This window comes from Equus caballus, chromosome 1 (genome assembly GCF_041296265.1).
Source record: "Equus caballus isolate H_3958 breed thoroughbred chromosome 1, TB-T2T, whole genome shotgun sequence".
NCBI classification, from domain to species: Eukaryota; Metazoa; Chordata; class Mammalia; order Perissodactyla; family Equidae; genus Equus; species Equus caballus.
The window spans coordinates 183,974,255-183,990,936 of record NC_091684.1 but is presented as its reverse complement, the minus strand read 5'-3'; the positions used below and the strand labels follow the sequence as shown (position 1 = coordinate 183,990,936).

At 37.5% G+C, this 16,682-nt stretch overlaps 1 protein-coding gene and 1 pseudogene across 18 annotated transcripts in view; one reads left to right on the top strand and one right to left on the bottom strand.

The window, feature by feature from the left end:
• The window catches only part of NPAS3 (neuronal PAS domain protein 3), an 829,192-nt gene that overhangs the window by 525,910 nt on the left and 286,600 nt on the right, over positions 1-16,682 (bottom strand). The window lies entirely within an intron of this gene.
• On the top strand, positions 1,008-1,175 carry LOC111769797 (U4 spliceosomal RNA; annotated as a pseudogene).

Here is a 16,682-nt window from a genome sequence, read left to right as displayed (position 1 = left end):
AGCAATTAGGCAAGAAAAATAAATAAAAGGCATCCAAAATCAAAAATGAAGAAGTAAAACTATATCCATTTTCAGATGACATGATATTATATATAGAAAACCTAAAGACACCACCAAAAGACTTTTAGAACTAATATGTTCAGTAAAGTTACAGGATATAAAAATAAATATACAAAAATCAGTTGTGTTTATATACATTAATAACAAACCATCACAAAGAGAAATTAAGAAACCATCCCATTTACAATAGCATAAAAAAGAATAAAATACTTAGGAATACATTTTACCATGATGTGAAAGATCTGTACACTGAAAAGCATGCCATTGATGAAAGAAATGGAAGGAGACACATATAAATGGAAAAATGTTCCATGGTTATGGATTGGAATAATTAAAATTCTTAAAATGTCAATACTACTCAAAGTGCTCTCTGTAGATTCAGTGTAATCCCTATCAAAATTCCAGTAACATTTTCTTCAGAAATTGAAAAAATAATCCTAAAATTTCTGTGGAACCAAGACAGACTCAGAATAGCAAAAACAATCTTGAGAAAGAAGAACAAAGCTGGTAGCATCACACATCCTGATTTCAAACTATACTACAAAACTATAGTTATCAAACAGTATGGTATTGGCATAAAAACAGACACATAGATCAATGGAACATAATCGAGAGTCCAGAAATAAACCCATACACATATAGTCAATTTTTGACAAAGGAATCAAGAATATACAATGGGGAAAGGACAGTCTCTTCAATAAATGGTGCTGGAAAAACTGGAGAGCCACATGCAACAGAATGAAACTGGACCATTATTTTACACCATACACAAAAATCAGCTCAAAATAGATTAAAGACCCTAATGTAATACCTGAAACCATAAAACTCCTAGAAGAAAACTTAGGGGGTAAGCTCTTTGACATTGGTCCTGGTGATGATTTTTTGGATTTGACACCAAAAACAAAGGCAACAAAAGCAAAAATAACCAAGTAAAACTGCATCAAACTAGCTTTGCGCAGTGGCAGTATCGTAGCCAATGAGCTTTATCCGAGGTGCGATTATTGCTAATTGAAAACTGCATCAAACTAAAAAGCTTCTATGTAGCAAAGGAAACCATCAATAAAATGAAAAGACAACCTACAAATGGGAGAAAATATTTGCAAACTACATATAAGAGGTTAATATCCAAAATACACAAGGAACTTATACAACTTCAAAGCAAACAAACCCAAATAACCCAACTGAAAAACAGGCAAGGACCTGAATAGACATTTTCCCAAAGCAGACATACAGTTGGCCAACAGGTACATGAAAAGGTGCTCAACATCACCAATCATCAGGGAAATTCAAATCAAAACCACAGTGAGAAATAACCTCACGCCTGTTAGGATGGCTATTATCAAAAAGGCAAGAGATAACAAATGCTGGTGAGGATAGGAAAAAAAAGAGAACACTCATACACTGTTGGTGGGAATGTAAATTGATACAGTCACTATGGAAAACAGTATGGAGGTTCCTCAAGAAACTAAAAATAGAACTACCATATGATCCAATGATCCCACTTCTGTGTATATATCCAAAGGAAATAAAACCATTATCTCAAAGAGATATCTGTACTCTCATGTTTGTTACAGCATTATTCACAATAGCCAAGGTAAAGAAACAGCCTGTGGCCCTCAACAGATGAATGAATAAAGAAGAGGTGGTGTGTGTATGTATACACACACACACACACACACATATATATGTAAAACAAAATACTATTCAGTCTTCAAAAAAGGAAAAAAAACCTGCCCACTGGTGACAATATAGATAAATCTGGAGGGCATTGTGCTAAATGAAATAAGCCAGACAGAGCCTGGTATCACTTATATGTAGAATGTCAAAAAAAAAAAAAATCAAAATCATAGAAACAGAGTAGAAAAAGAGTTACCAGAGGCTGGGCGGTGGAGGAAACAGGAAGAAGTTGGTAAAAGGGTACAAACTTTCAGTTGTAAGATGAATACAGTCTGAGGATCTAATGTATAACATGGTGACTATAGTTGATAACTACCGTATAATTGAAATTTTCTAAGAGAATAGAACTTAAAAGTTCTCTTCTCACAAACACAGAAAAAAAGTAAATATGTGAGGTGACGGATGTGTTAATTCGATGGGGGGAATCCTTTCACAATGGATATCAAATCACTACATTATGCAGCTTAAATATCTTACAATTTTATTTGTCAATGATAACGCAATAAAGCTGGGGGAAAAGGATTACATTAAACAAGAAAAGAACAGAACCAGCAAGGGAAGTGGATTCAAACACTTGGGATCATCACATGGCTGGCACGCAGTCCTGGGCCAGGCACCCTTGTCCTGTGGACAAGCAAGAGAAGAGGCTAGATTTACAAAAGTCACTGGGAGTTTAGTCACCTGGGCCAAGTTCACACAAGACACACATCTCTTTGGGCAAGTCTCTTATCCCAAGGCTTTCTGAAACTGAGCAGCTGGAGAAAAGAACCATCAAAAGAACATAACAATCACGTTTTTAATTTTGTATGTGAATCTCAGGCACACAGTAGGAGGTAAAATGCAACTTGTTGAATGGACAAATGCCAAATTCTTCACAGCTATGAAAGAAAGTGGAATAAGAATGACTTAGGTCCCATGAGTGCAGAGTGACCAAGAAGAGTAAAACACAAGTTTGCTCACTTCACCTCCATATGCATCATTAGCACTCCTGTGTGTGTGCCCAACTCTAGGCTCAGTGTTTTGTGTCATTAAAACGAATTGAGTGTGTAGATTTTGGCCTTGGGAAACCTGTAATCCAATTACAATCTAGTCGGTGGGAAATAATCATTTAAATATAAAAAGAATATTTTAACTTGTTTCTATCTTAAATTATTTTGAAAATTTTTATTTAGTGAGACAAACTCCAGAAGAACACGTCAATAAATTCGATTTTATCTTCATAAAGAAGAATGCTGGCTTACATTATAAAGGCATATAAAAAAAGCTTAATTTCATGGTTGAGATTTCATAAGCATTTGGAGCACCTACAAAATCTTTCAACTCGTACAAATACAGCTCTTCCCTGTTCTTAATTCTCTTTCCTACATTTTGATGAGATGACAGAAAGGACAACAGATGTCTACAGGCCTCTCATAAGTCAAGACCCTTAAATGTTGGTGATACCACCTCAGCGCATTAAATTTCAAAAATATTCTGTCTGTATATATTCGCTTAATATATTCTCATTTGTACATTTAAGTAGTAAAATTCACACCATAAAATATATAGAAAGTACAATGAGCTGGAAGCAATATCTTCTAGTATTCTCAATACCCCAGGAATAGCCTGACCTTGGTATGCTCAGATTCCCCAAAGTCTTAAAATTATACAATGTGAATTGTGGCATTTAATTTATTTTATTCTATATGCTTTAAAATGCAACCATTGATTTTTTAAAGCCTTTGGGCAATATACAATAGCAGATTTCATAAACTACAGGGTAAAAATGACAAAGTCATAATAACTAATGTCAAGCTGGCAATTACCCATCCCAAACAATTCTTTGCCTTCCTAAGTCAGATATTACAAATGTGTCTCTTTTGGACAAAAAATGAGAGAGAATTTTTAACCTCACCAACTCTCCTAACAGCCCTCTGATATTTATCTCTAAAGATGATCAATAAGAGGTGTTGAAAATACCCAGGATATGAATGCAAATATCTGTAGTGGCTAAAGTGCTAAGGGTCTACTAAGATTCCATTAACCGTGTTCTGTAAGATATTTGAGATTCCCATGGGGAGTCCTGAAAAATCACATCAGACGGGGAGATAAAGGGTCTAGACATACCGTGGGCAGGCAGTGCCTAAATGACCTTGATCAAATCACTTAACCTCTACAACCTCAGTTTTCTCATCTCATCTGTAAAATGAGGTGATTGGGCCAGACATACATAAGGCACATGGTAACATATCAGATATGTGGGAGGAAGCCCTTAAATTGTAGTTTTTTTTTGTTTCTTTTGGTTTTTTTGAGGAAGATTAGCCCTGAGCTAACATCTGCTGCCAATCCTCCTCTTTTTGCTGAGGAAGACTGGCCGTGAGCTAACATCCATGCCCATCTTCCTCTACTTTATATGTGGGACGCCTACCACAGCATGGCTTGCCAAGCAGTGCCATGTCTGCACCCGGGATCTGAACCAGCGAACCCCAGGCTGCCGGGCTGCCGAGAAGCGGAACGTGAACTTAATCGCTGCACCACTGGGCCAGCCCCTAAATTGCAGTTTTTTTTAATTATTGGTTTTAATTCATCTCTGCATTTTCCTGAAGCAAAGAAATGCAATTATATCTGAGACGGAAAAATTGCTTTTGGCTTAATCTTGAGGACTCTTACGGGTAGGTTCTGGTATAGGACTTACAACTTAGACCAATTCTCCCCTCAGTTTGAATGATCCCATTTCAGACTCCTACCAAAAAAAGGGCAATTTTGATCCAGAAATTCATATTTACAGGTATTCAAAGTTGTTGAAATGGTCCTGGCATCTACAAATTAAAAAATATCCTGTCACTGGTGTCTATCAGACATAAAAAGGAGGAAAGTGTACATTTAACTCACCTTTCACATTGTTTTAGACAGGTAGGCCTCTAATTTCAGACTGAGTCAAAAATGAGCTTCAAGAATGGGAAATGCAATGCCTTCTCAAAAAAGGCGCCACATCTGCTCACAATTCCCCAGTACTCGCCTCTGAAACACATACTTTACTTTAAGGTACAGGCTAAGGAAATACATGTGTGTATATGTATGTCTCTCAAATGTAGTACCTTAAATGCCATTAAAAAAAGAAATCATTGAGAGTGTCAAACAACATAATCTAATGACAGATCATCAGAAAGCTAATATATGGTTCTACTTTTAAAATACTGATTAAAATATTTCAAGTAGAAAAAAATACCGAGGTAGCTGCAGATGATGGTGGTTCCAAACTCGGGCTCCAGAGCCGCACTGCTCAGGCTTGATCTGGCTCCTGTTTGCTTGGGTGAGTGACGAATCTCTCTGTACCTCACTTTTCTCGAGTGTAGAATGATAGTGCTTCCCTACCAGGACTTCTGTGAGAATAAGTGAGTGAACACACTTAAAGAACCTAGAACAGAGCCTGACATAGTAAGTGTTAGCTTTTACTTTATCTACGATTATAACTAGAAAAAAATTTTTAATGCCTTGCTCTTAGCGAGTATCACAGAAAAGGGTAAATTCGTAACCACATAAAAGAGATTGCCACATCCACAGGTAGAAAACTATATTGTAAATAATGAGGAAAATATGAGTCCCTAAGAAAACTCTACAGACTAGTTACTACCATTACCAAATTGAAAAGTAAGTAGTGTCAAGTCCCACACTTATTATGTCTACTTGACAGTTCTTTGAAACAAGGCCAGATCAAAGAGTTCAGTGACAGAATTATAGTTCAGAAACCAGAATTGTTAGTGCAATTGTTGAACTGCATCCAACTAGAGATGCCCCTGTTGCCTCCTGTCCCCTACAGATGTTGGCCGTGGGCTAGGCTTGGGTGACTATTTCCCCACGAGAGCAACTCTTTTTAAGTAGACAGCAGAGAGGGGCCTTGTTTCCAGGAAGACACCAGAGATCCAGGGAGTGCTCTCCATTGGTGATGGTGGTCATGGTGATGATGATGATGATGATGATGACGATGATGGTAGCTAGAAGAACCCTTATTCTGTGCCTGCCATTCTACTAGGCTCTTGGCCATATTAACTCAAGAAATATGAACAATTACTGAGAGAAACTTGCAGAGACAAACCCTGGGAACAAGGTAGAAATAACAGAATTTGGGACACGGCTGTGTACTGTAGTTGGAGGCCTAAGACCCTGGGCTTCTGAGGGACTCCCCAAGAAAGGAGAGGAGAGAGCCCTCAAGAAGTGGGGAAGCATGAGGGCAGGCCACTCTTGGGGCTGAAGGTTGGAAAAGGAGAAGCAGCATTTGTTGAGCACCTTCTATCCTTCGTGCTTCTTGTGTGAAAGGAATTTGCTAACAAAAGAGGAGACAAAGACGGCAGCTCAGCAGAGGGAGTTCCACAAGACAACTTTCATCTGTTTCCCAAATGCACCCACGACCCTTTGGATACTAACTCTTCCAACTAAACCTCTCTCTTCGGGTAAAATCTAATTAAATCGTATGTCTGTGTGTGTGTGCGTGTACAGGCCATTAGTAACCCAAATAACATATTATACAACATTAAGTGGAACTATTCAGGTTTATTTTCTTTAAAAACAGATCTCTCATCTGGATTATGTCAGTCCTCAAACCAGTTACCCTTTCAAATCAGTTTTTAATAAACCACACTCCATTATTTTCGTTATTTCAAGTGAAGATTTTGGTTTTCTTGGGATATTTCCTTTATAAGTTAAAAGAACCTTTTCACTGAGTTGATGAATCTCAATAAATTAAAAAATAAATCTGTAAGAAAATGCCTTGAATGATTGTGGAAAAGTGAGAATAGCCAATATTTTACTGTTATTAAACATGTCCAAGGTAACAATTTTAACATTTCATCATGATTTGACTGAAATCACTTAAATTGTGTGCCTACCTAATTTCAATGAATCAAGGTGAAAATATGACCTTTCAGGTCCTGGCATACTGCTCAATCAATCAACTTGATCATGCTCTGCATGTAATCCATCTGGTTGAATAGCGAACTTGAAGGAACTCTAAAGCAAGGGGTAAAACGTGGAATTGTACTCATCACACTTACATTTCCTGGCTTATGAAGCACAGTGTGTCTCTACAATTTAACTATGAGACAATCAACACAAAATTAGGCAAGAAGTTTCTCCTAGGATTAATTTATAATTATAGCAACTAGGACAATAAAAGCAGAGGCAGAAATATCAACACCATGAAGGCCTTAACACATGCTGTTCTCTAAAAGGAAGCTGCCTTTCTTCAACCTGTTAAAAATTGTTCTCTTTACCTATATCTTTGGAATACATCTGGCTTAAAGCAGAGGACAGAGTCATTTTTAAAGTCAACCCTTTTTCTTTCTGTCAAACTACTAGCAGGTCATTTATTTTCAACTCCAGATGAGCTGAACCTTCTGCTTCCTTACCTTTTACCAAATACAGCACATTTCCAAAACTTCTCCCCTTGCTCTCAAGGCAAGCAGGAACTCCTCATGATTGCTGCTAAGCCCAAGAGCCAAGACTTCCTGAAATAAGATAGACACCACCACTATTTCCCAGCATTGCTTTAGGATAAATTGATGTCTGAATTTAAAACTCCATTACTTTAGAACAGAAATAAAACTACCTAACTTCTTACACGGAAAAAAGAATATTGGAGGAAAATTACTTTGACACATAAAACTGTTATGTCAAACTTGGTATGATGATGATCTGAAATGTTAACTTGCCAGTTACTTACCCGGTTTAGATTCTGAATACCCAGGAGAATCAAAATACCACTTTTTGTCTTAATATTAAAGTAAGGAAAATGCTTCAATGCAACTTTAAAACTGTGAATAGTATGCATATAAAAATAAACTTTTTTTTTTTACTGGCACAATTGCTTCTTTGAAGAATTACTGTCTTAAATATACGTTACAATGGATGTATCTTACCATGAGGGATTAGAGTTGGTCTAAGTGTCTAACAAGCCTAATATAATCTTTGTCCCCAATTCCTAACACCAATTTGACAATCAGACTGGCTTATAGAGAGTGTCCAAAAAGACCCATGAAGCAAGGAGCAAGGGAATTTAAAAACAAAAGCCTAAAGAGCTGGGTTTTCTCCAAATAAATATTCCACTTGATTAAATTCAATTAACACAATATTTTATCGAGCAAATATGACCAACTAAGGGCCCAGCTCTGGTGGCCTAGTGCTTAATTTCAGCACGTTCTGCTTCAGTGGCCCGGGTTCAGTTCCCTGGGTGTGGACCTCCACGACTCGTCTGTCAGTGGCCATGCTGTGGTGGTAGTTCATATACAAAAAGAGGAAGACTGGCAAAGATGTTAGCTCAGGGTGAATCTTCCTCAGCAAAAGAAAAAGAAAAAAAAGACCATTTCAGAAAGAGGAACGAAGAATGCTGGCTACGGAGAATAGCGAGAAAAACCTTCACCGAAGAGGTGGCACTTCAAGGGCTTTTGAAGAACTGCTGGCACTTGGGACAAACAGAAGGCAGGTGGCATTCCAACTGGGAGGAGAAAGACCGGGAAAGGCATGGACGACATGACAGCAGATGCATTTATACTGTTTTCTTCATGCTTAAAAGGGGAATAACACCATCCACTCTGGGAAGGACACAAACAATGAGCAATGGGTTTCAAAACACTCTGCAAACTCTACACGAACACATGTAAACATGGGATTATCATTATAAGTAAACATGAGCTAACTTCACTGAACAGGCAAATGTAGCTGTAGGTTTTTGAAAAGAAAAACACTAAGAAAAAAAGGAAATTGATTAGTATTGTGATCACAAAGGAAGGAGAGAGAGGTTAGGAGATTAGATGAATACCTGCTTTGTACAGACAGGAAGGGAAGAGGGCCAAGACAAACTTACTGGTCAGAAACAGAGAAGAATAAACCTGAAATTTAATGGAGATAAAATATCAACTGGAAATTTAAATGTTACCGGGAATGATCCGTTAACGTTGAGTCTCAAAGTTCAAGGCTAGTGATTCAAAGAATAGTAGCAGAAAACTGAAGAAGCAATTAACATAGGAGAAAAGATAGACTTAATTTGAGCCCTGCTGCTCAATATACAAGTGTGTGGCCAGATTTATCACAACTTCAGGGCAAGACAGGGACTTGAACAGCAATTTAGATTAACAGGGGCAAACTTGATTTCTGGTAGATCTTAAAAAAAGAAAAAAGTTGACCAAGCAGAAAGCGTTTCTTCTTTTAAAGATTTGTTTAGCTTATTTAAATATATGCCGCCAAATCACAACCAGATGTTCAAAAATCTAAGTTCAATCTCTCAAGGTAGAAACATAAGGATCTAACGATCTTGTCACATTAAAAAAAAAAAGAAGAAGAAGAAGAAGTAAGGTTACTCTTTGGAGAAAAGCAGTGGTTGGGATAAAGAATGTGAAAGTCAGAAAGAATTTATACACATGGAAGACGGCCATGCTGTGAGGTTCCTAGGACCAATAAAACAATTGTGAATGTTATAGGCTTTTGGTTTTCAGACTAGGTGGCCCATTTGGTTCAGTCACTCCATGTCCCTGTGTGTGTGGAGGCTCCCCTTACCATTCTGTGCTTCCTTCCCTTTTGCTCCTGTATCTAACCAAGTGAGTCAAACAGATTCATCACTTGGTGTCGTGGTTAGTTAGGTTGCTATTTCTTCTTATTTTTATACATTTTTTTGTTTTTTATTTATAATTAAAAGTAACGTCTTATTATTTATCTTTGTGTTTTAAAATCAATACATAGTTGTGGTCAAACTGGGTTTTATTTGACTATAAAGTTGGTATTTTTAACATTGGTCACGAGCACCATCAATCTGTCCGGTCCACAGACAAAGTTTCATGACCTACTCATTACTTCCTTCCCACTATATAGTTTGAGTCTTCCCTTTAAAAATAAAATGAATAAAAATAATTTTTTTTAATATTATTTATATTTACAATATTTCTACCCCCCAAAATATTCATGAGTGTTGCCTATCACCTGTGCTCCTTAACATGAATTATCAGGGTGACTGTGACTATTAAGCATGACTATAATTTATGCTTGCGTTTTGCCTATTTCATCTGTTTAAGAACTAGCAGGAACAAAGAGAAGCACTTATGGATATTTTTTAAAGTAAAATCATGTAAGTCAGAACCATGTTTCTAGTCCATGGGTGAGCCAAGGATCTGGTGGGTAATTTAATTTCAGAACCATTTTATGAATTGGAAAATTAGGAATGAGTGGTCATTGGCACTTTTTATTGTACTCTCTACTACAAAGAAAAAAAAATAAAATGAAGAGAAAGGAGATAAAATCAGAATTGGTGTCTAAAAGAGACTGAACTAGGTACTATGAGGCTCAACCTCTGAGCTGGGAGGTTGAAAGACAGCATTCACCATGAACTGATAGCAAAATCAGATCTTGGACTGAAGGCAATTCTTTCCTGAATATAACAGCTAGAGACGCTTAAAAGAAAGAAACATAGGTATTTTCTTTCATTCAAAAAAGACTTAGTTGTAAGATTTATAATCCGGGTAGATAGGAAATATGAGGATGATCCACGAAGGCCTAGGGCATGAGATGAGATGAGGCCCACATGCCCTTTTTTTGATCAGGTTAAGTCCTACGAATACTCATGACATCAAAGTAATTAACTGTCTACATCTCACATCAACATAGACTGCGATTCTAATCAATCACTAGAGAAATTTTCTATTTTCAGTTCCTCATAGTCCCACCTAAATTAGCTTTACCCATACAGAAAGGACAAAGAGCCAAATACAAAAGTTATTTCTAAAACATAACATCATGTCTACTTGAAATTGTTACCACTTTCTTACAAGAACTTGGTACACTATTAAGTCAGGCGGCTTACCTTTCTTGATTTCAGAAGCACCTTAAGAGCAGCAACAATAAAATATTGAGTGGATTGTTCTCAATTCTCTTTGCTTTGCTACTCTCAAGCAGTGCCAATCAAAACAGGATTCACATCGCTGCTGAAATTAGGAAGTCCTATAAACGTGGCTACAGTTCCCAAGGTATAATCTCCCTAACGCACCCTAAAAAATGAAATTAAGCATAATACACTACAAAATGACTTGTTCATGATTTCTGGCACATAATCTACCCTTGGAAAAACATTTGTGGCATTTCTCCTTTGTAATCTAAAAGAAAAAATTATTAAAAGATGAAATGGTACTTTCATCGTTGGGAGTATGCAAATGAGAGTAACTTCTTCAATTGTAGGAAGGCATCTGTCCCTGAAGTGACCAGTTAATGATGGAGCCACATTCAGTGGCACTGGAGAGAAGGTGTTTTGAGAACTCAAATATTCCTTATACCATTTAATAGTTTCAAAGTTGATCTACTCCCATGGCATACTTTATTTATTTCAACAAAAAGCAATCCCATCAGCACACTTGTATGCAGACACAGTTTTAGTCAAATAAGGAATAAATTTAAGTCCTTAGACATTGGGTACAAATATTTCACCAGCAGCTCCATATTTCAGGTCTGTCTTAAGGCCCAAAGAGCCAGTTCAGTACTGTGGTTGGGTAAGGTCAGAGGAGAGAGAAGCGGAAGTTACAGAGGACTGGGACTAACTGGGGGAGAAGGCCTAAGGCCTGAAGACCACGGGAGTCCATGTGGTAAAACAGAAGTAAGGGTGATCCTTCGCCCACATCTGAGGAAAAAAGTGAGGGTTAGTGCAGACAGAGATAGACCCACAGGCGTGGAAGCAGGAAGCTAAGCAAGCCCATGCCTGGCACCGCAGGCCCTGGGAGGGGATGGAAGGAGGAAGATCACCTCTTGGGGAGAAGGAGGAGTGGAGCTCAATAGGATTGTGGGTGTGAGGAAAAAGGTCATGTTTGGGGGCACTGCCCAGCAGGATAACAGAGCATATGAAAGGACCTCTAGCCAAGAGATATAAACTAATGTTTGAGACTCCCCTTGAAGAGGAATCCATCTCCAAATTCAAGTGAGCCTTCAATCCTCTTTCTCACTTGAACTTCTAGGATCTGCTTTCCTGTCTGCAAAATGGGGACAATGACTACATGACCTCTGAGAGACATCCAGCCCAAGCTTTCCATAGTTTTTGCCTCATATTTCACTCATTCTTTCAAAATACAATCTAGAGGATGCCTGACTTAAAAACAATATTGACATTAAAATTATGTTTGACAAAGTAAAGCCAAGATTATTGGGTGATCAAGTAACATTTAAGTCCAAATTAAATTGCATTTGATTATGAAGGAAATAAAGTTAACAGATACATTCAGGTTGAGGAATAGGAAATTGGAGCATATTTATCTCCAGGTTGGTGTTTTTCTAAAAAAGAATGCTATAATGGCCAGTATGAAGCAAAAAAAGATGAATCTGCTTTAAAAGGGTCTCCTTGGATTATAACCTAATTCATCACAAAATTAAGAGCAAAGTGAAGTCGATAATACTTGGGGTAGATCTTAAAAATCTAATTAGTGGAATTACTAGTAATTCACCATTTCCTAGATTTAAATTGGGTCCTGTTACTATTCATAATTTATGAAAACAAAATCAATCAAAATAACTACAATCCATTCCAAATGAGTGGAATTATTTATACTCTCCCCCTAGAAGAGAGAAAGAAACTTTTTCTATCATTAAATGAAAGGCTTATTAAACCAATTTTTTATGGTCAAATGGATAAGGTTTTTTTCTTATTTTTGAGGGACTTAAATTCATTGAAATTTACCTAAATCGTGAATATTTACACAAATGTCAAATGGTTAAATATAAATCTACATGCAAATCCTATAGTAATCTATTGGTTCTTGTTTTAAAGAAAGAGGAAATCTACTTTTTATGAGTAATTTTGAATTTAGAAAATTGCTCATGTCTATAACACAGACTTACCTTAACAAAAGATTTCTAGTTATCCTTTTAACCTGAAGAGCAGCTCTCTTTGAGGGCATCATATTTTCTTTACAACTAACAACTTACCTTACTGGCCTGAAACTTTGTAAACTATAGACTTGAAACCCTCTCCTGATGTGTTGATCGGTCAACCAGAGACCTTCAATGAATTCTACCTAGTTGAGAGACATCACAGAGAGTGCTGGAGAAGAATGAGACAAATATCTTAACTGTTGAAACTGACTTTCCAAGACGAAGGCTAGACCATCTTCAGAAATCCCTATTTGAAGGTGTTTATCTGCAGTAGGGTGAGATAGGGCTGAGTGACCCCCACCCCACGTTGGATGAGAACTGGCTCAATGCTGAAGACAAAAACTATGATGATGGAAAAGAAGGAAACTAATGGCCCACTTGGCAACTGAGCCTTGAAAAAAACACACTTTAAATGATTTCACAGCATCCCTCCAGTTGGAATAGTCCATGATTTAGAAACACTCCAGTCAAGTTGATGTGGTTTCTATTGTGATTATTATCAGAATACTAAAATACAGTGACTAGGCATTCATTTCTCTATGCATTATTTTACAAAAGAGTTGTAAATTAAATGAGCAACAATAGTTTTACAGAGGCTGACACATGTCCAAATTTTCACTATGCTTAAAAGCATCACCTAGGAACAACACTGGCAGGGAATATCTTCTGATAACCAACCAAGGCGGACATTCTGCTCACATACTACCAGAATTACAGTCAAAGTGAAGACAAGCATTAAGCAATTTCAAAATAGGGTTATTTTCAAAGTTAACTGTAGCATGCTAAAGTTAGAAGGGAACATATCTATTACGGAACAAGAACAAGGTCAAAAGCATACTTCATACTCACACAAGCTTTTGGCCTGTTCCCCATTCCAAATTTTCCTGGCCAACATATCCTTAATATTTTTCAAAAAATAGGGAAAAAAAAGAAAGAAAGACTGAGTCAGTCTGTAACTGGTTTCCTGTAGAAATTTCTTCAATGTTCCCAGAAAGATTACAGCATCTCCTGACGTAGTCCATAGACATATATTTCCATAGGTTTTCACAATGACTTATATCCAAAACTAAAAGTTTTCCTCATACATTTGACATTTAAGAACTATAACCAGGTTCTGAGTCACTTCATATTTGATAATTCCTCCAAAACACTGACCAACGACAAATGTCACTGATTATGTAGCCTGCTCTTTGTTTTTTCCATTGTTTGTATAGCTGTCTCTTTGTATTTTTCAAAGTTATTGTATTATATAACTTTATAAATGGCTTTTATGACTGGTTTCCTCCAACACTGATTCTCCTGAAGCATTAAGTCATTATTCAATACATACTTTACTTAATAAGCACCTACCGTGTGTCAGGCCCTACACTAGGCCTTAAAGATACAGAGATAAAAGGCTTGAGGATAATGACAAGTAAATAAGCAATAAAAGTATATCAGACTGATATGGGACTATAAAGGAAAGGCCCCTAGGCCCAGACTTGGGAATGAGGACAGGGAGTGTCAGAGATCTCACCTGGGCATCTGAGCGGACACTGGAAGGATGAGTCTCTCTGGCCAAACTTACTCTTTCTAAAGTAAGAAACAGGTAGGAGGAACAGTGGCACACTCATTTAACTTGAGGAAGTTTGGTAAGGCTGGAGGTAAGGTGTGTGTTGAGGACAAGAGTGGCAAGAGATGAGGCCAGAAAAATAGACAAATTTTAGGTTGAAGGGCCACGTATTCTTTGAAAAGCAAAGAAAAAAACCACTGAATACTTTTGGGTAAGAAAGTAACATAAATAAGTTTTCTTTATCAAAATAGGACCATTGAGGCAGCTATATGGAAAATCAGAATGGAAGAGGGGAGAGAGAGGAGACGCTGCAGTCAAGGACCCAAGTTAGGCTTCTGCACCATCCAGATGGGAAAATAATCATGGGTTCAAATAAGGCAGAGGGTATGGGGATGGAGAGGGGCAGACACAACCAACCTGAATGAGACAGAGAACTGGAGGTTTACTTCTCAGTTTCTGCCTGGGTGCCTAGGTCGATGGTGACTCCTTTTACTGAGCTAGCAATGCACGAGAGGAGAAACAGGTTTTAGATGACACTGAATTCAGCATTGGACATTTTGAATTTGAGAAGCCTACCGTAAGTCACGGCCCAATGCACAGTAGAGAGCTGACTGAACACAAGGACTTAGAACTCTGGAAAGAAATCTAGGGTAGGAGTTTAGAACTGCCATGAGCAATTAGGTAGTGGGTAAAACCTCAGAAGAGAATGAGACCACCCAGTCTAAGCGTGTAAGAGTAAAAGAAACCTAGGAAATATTTACATTTAAGGGTAGATAAAGGAAATAAAGCCCATGAAGGAGCACAATGAATGACACATCACGGAGGTGTAAACCAGGAACAACTGATGATTTGAGGCCAATGAGAAAAGCACCAAGAAGGAAGTGACCACAGGTGAAAGGGGCAGAGTGGACAACAAAAATTAGGGCATAAAAGCAATAATTGGAAATGGAACCCAGGAAGCCTGATTACTCTGGGAAAGTCAGTTGTGGTGAGTTGCTTATCATAATGGGAAGGAAACTGACTTGTCCTAGAGTTAACACTGTGTAAACATCACAGGCTTGGCAATCGGCTAGATCTGGGTTTGAATTCTGGTTCCTCCAGTGGCTATGTTTAAGTAGAAAAGTTGTTCAATTGCTCTATGCCTCAGTTCACTTATCTCTAAAGAGGAATGAGAATAGCTGTGCCATGGGGTTATTCTGTATATTAAATTAAATGAGATATATATGAAAATATCCAGTGCACTGTCTAGCACAGAATAGTCACCCAAGGCATTAGGTGCCTTGTTAGATACACATATGCACACACACACACACACACACACATATATATATCAGTCAAACCTAGAGAAGATCTCTACCTGAGTTCTCTTCATTCATCTGTCAAATTTGAATATTGTCCTATAATGAGCCAAAGCTGCATCTGAATAATAACTTGACCATTCACAGGAAATAAAATCAGCTCTTTTAGAAGCACAGCCCTATACCCTGATTCCTTGACACTCTTCGTACACCTCACAGGGATGAGCAATTTGCTTATAGACACTAGATAAATCATACTAGCTTGTCACAGGCTTCAACACAAGAGAAGGAGATATTAACCTAATGAGTTTCTTACAAAAGAGAGAGAGAGAGATGCAAATACTTATCAAGTGATAAGCTTTTCTCCTTAATTATGAATCTGAGACATGGAACAAAGTAGTCAAAGCAGTCAAAATAATTATAACGTGCTTTAAGTCCAAGGACTAAAAGAAATTGGATCAGGACCCCCTCTAAAATAAGGGAGAAACCAGAGGAAAGTTTTCAAATTTAAATTTAAAATTCAAACTAAAGCCCTGTATTGGTACTAGACTACTTCAAGGAACTGTGGTTCCACGTGCTCAAAGACAACATTAGGAAGATAATAATAAACTGGAGCAGGGCATGTTGATTTTGTGATTCAAGACATTTTCAAGGCTTTGTGTTAGGTTATAATAAAGATTTCTTTCACTTCTGTTCTGAGATAATATTTGTTACACAACATACATGATTTAAAAGTATGCTATATCCACTTCCAGTAGAAGAAAAATAGAAAATACACATAAGTATAAAAATAAAGACTTAGTTTAAGGACCAGATAAACCACACATAAAAAGTTGGGATGGATTTAGGGGGAACAGCCTTTCTAGTCACTGGGCACCTATGACTCCCACCATCAAATGCAGCAAAGCGGGTGTAATCATACCAAGTGCAGACATCAGCAGGCAACTCAGTTTCTTCAGAAAATGTCCTTTTTGCCACATTTGACTTCTGTATATGGAGGCACATCCACTGAACCCTAAGCAATATACAATTCTGCAAATAAATAGCATTAATTCTGTTTTACCCACCTGATCCTCAATTCACTCACAGTCAAACTGAAAGGACACTGAGAAAAATGAAGTTCTGTATAGGAAAAGAAAAGGGAAAATGTCTAGGAAAAGAATCACACTGAGTAGTATTGATAAGCAAGATTGATAGCTTCAGATGCTTCTTTGTGTTTCCTG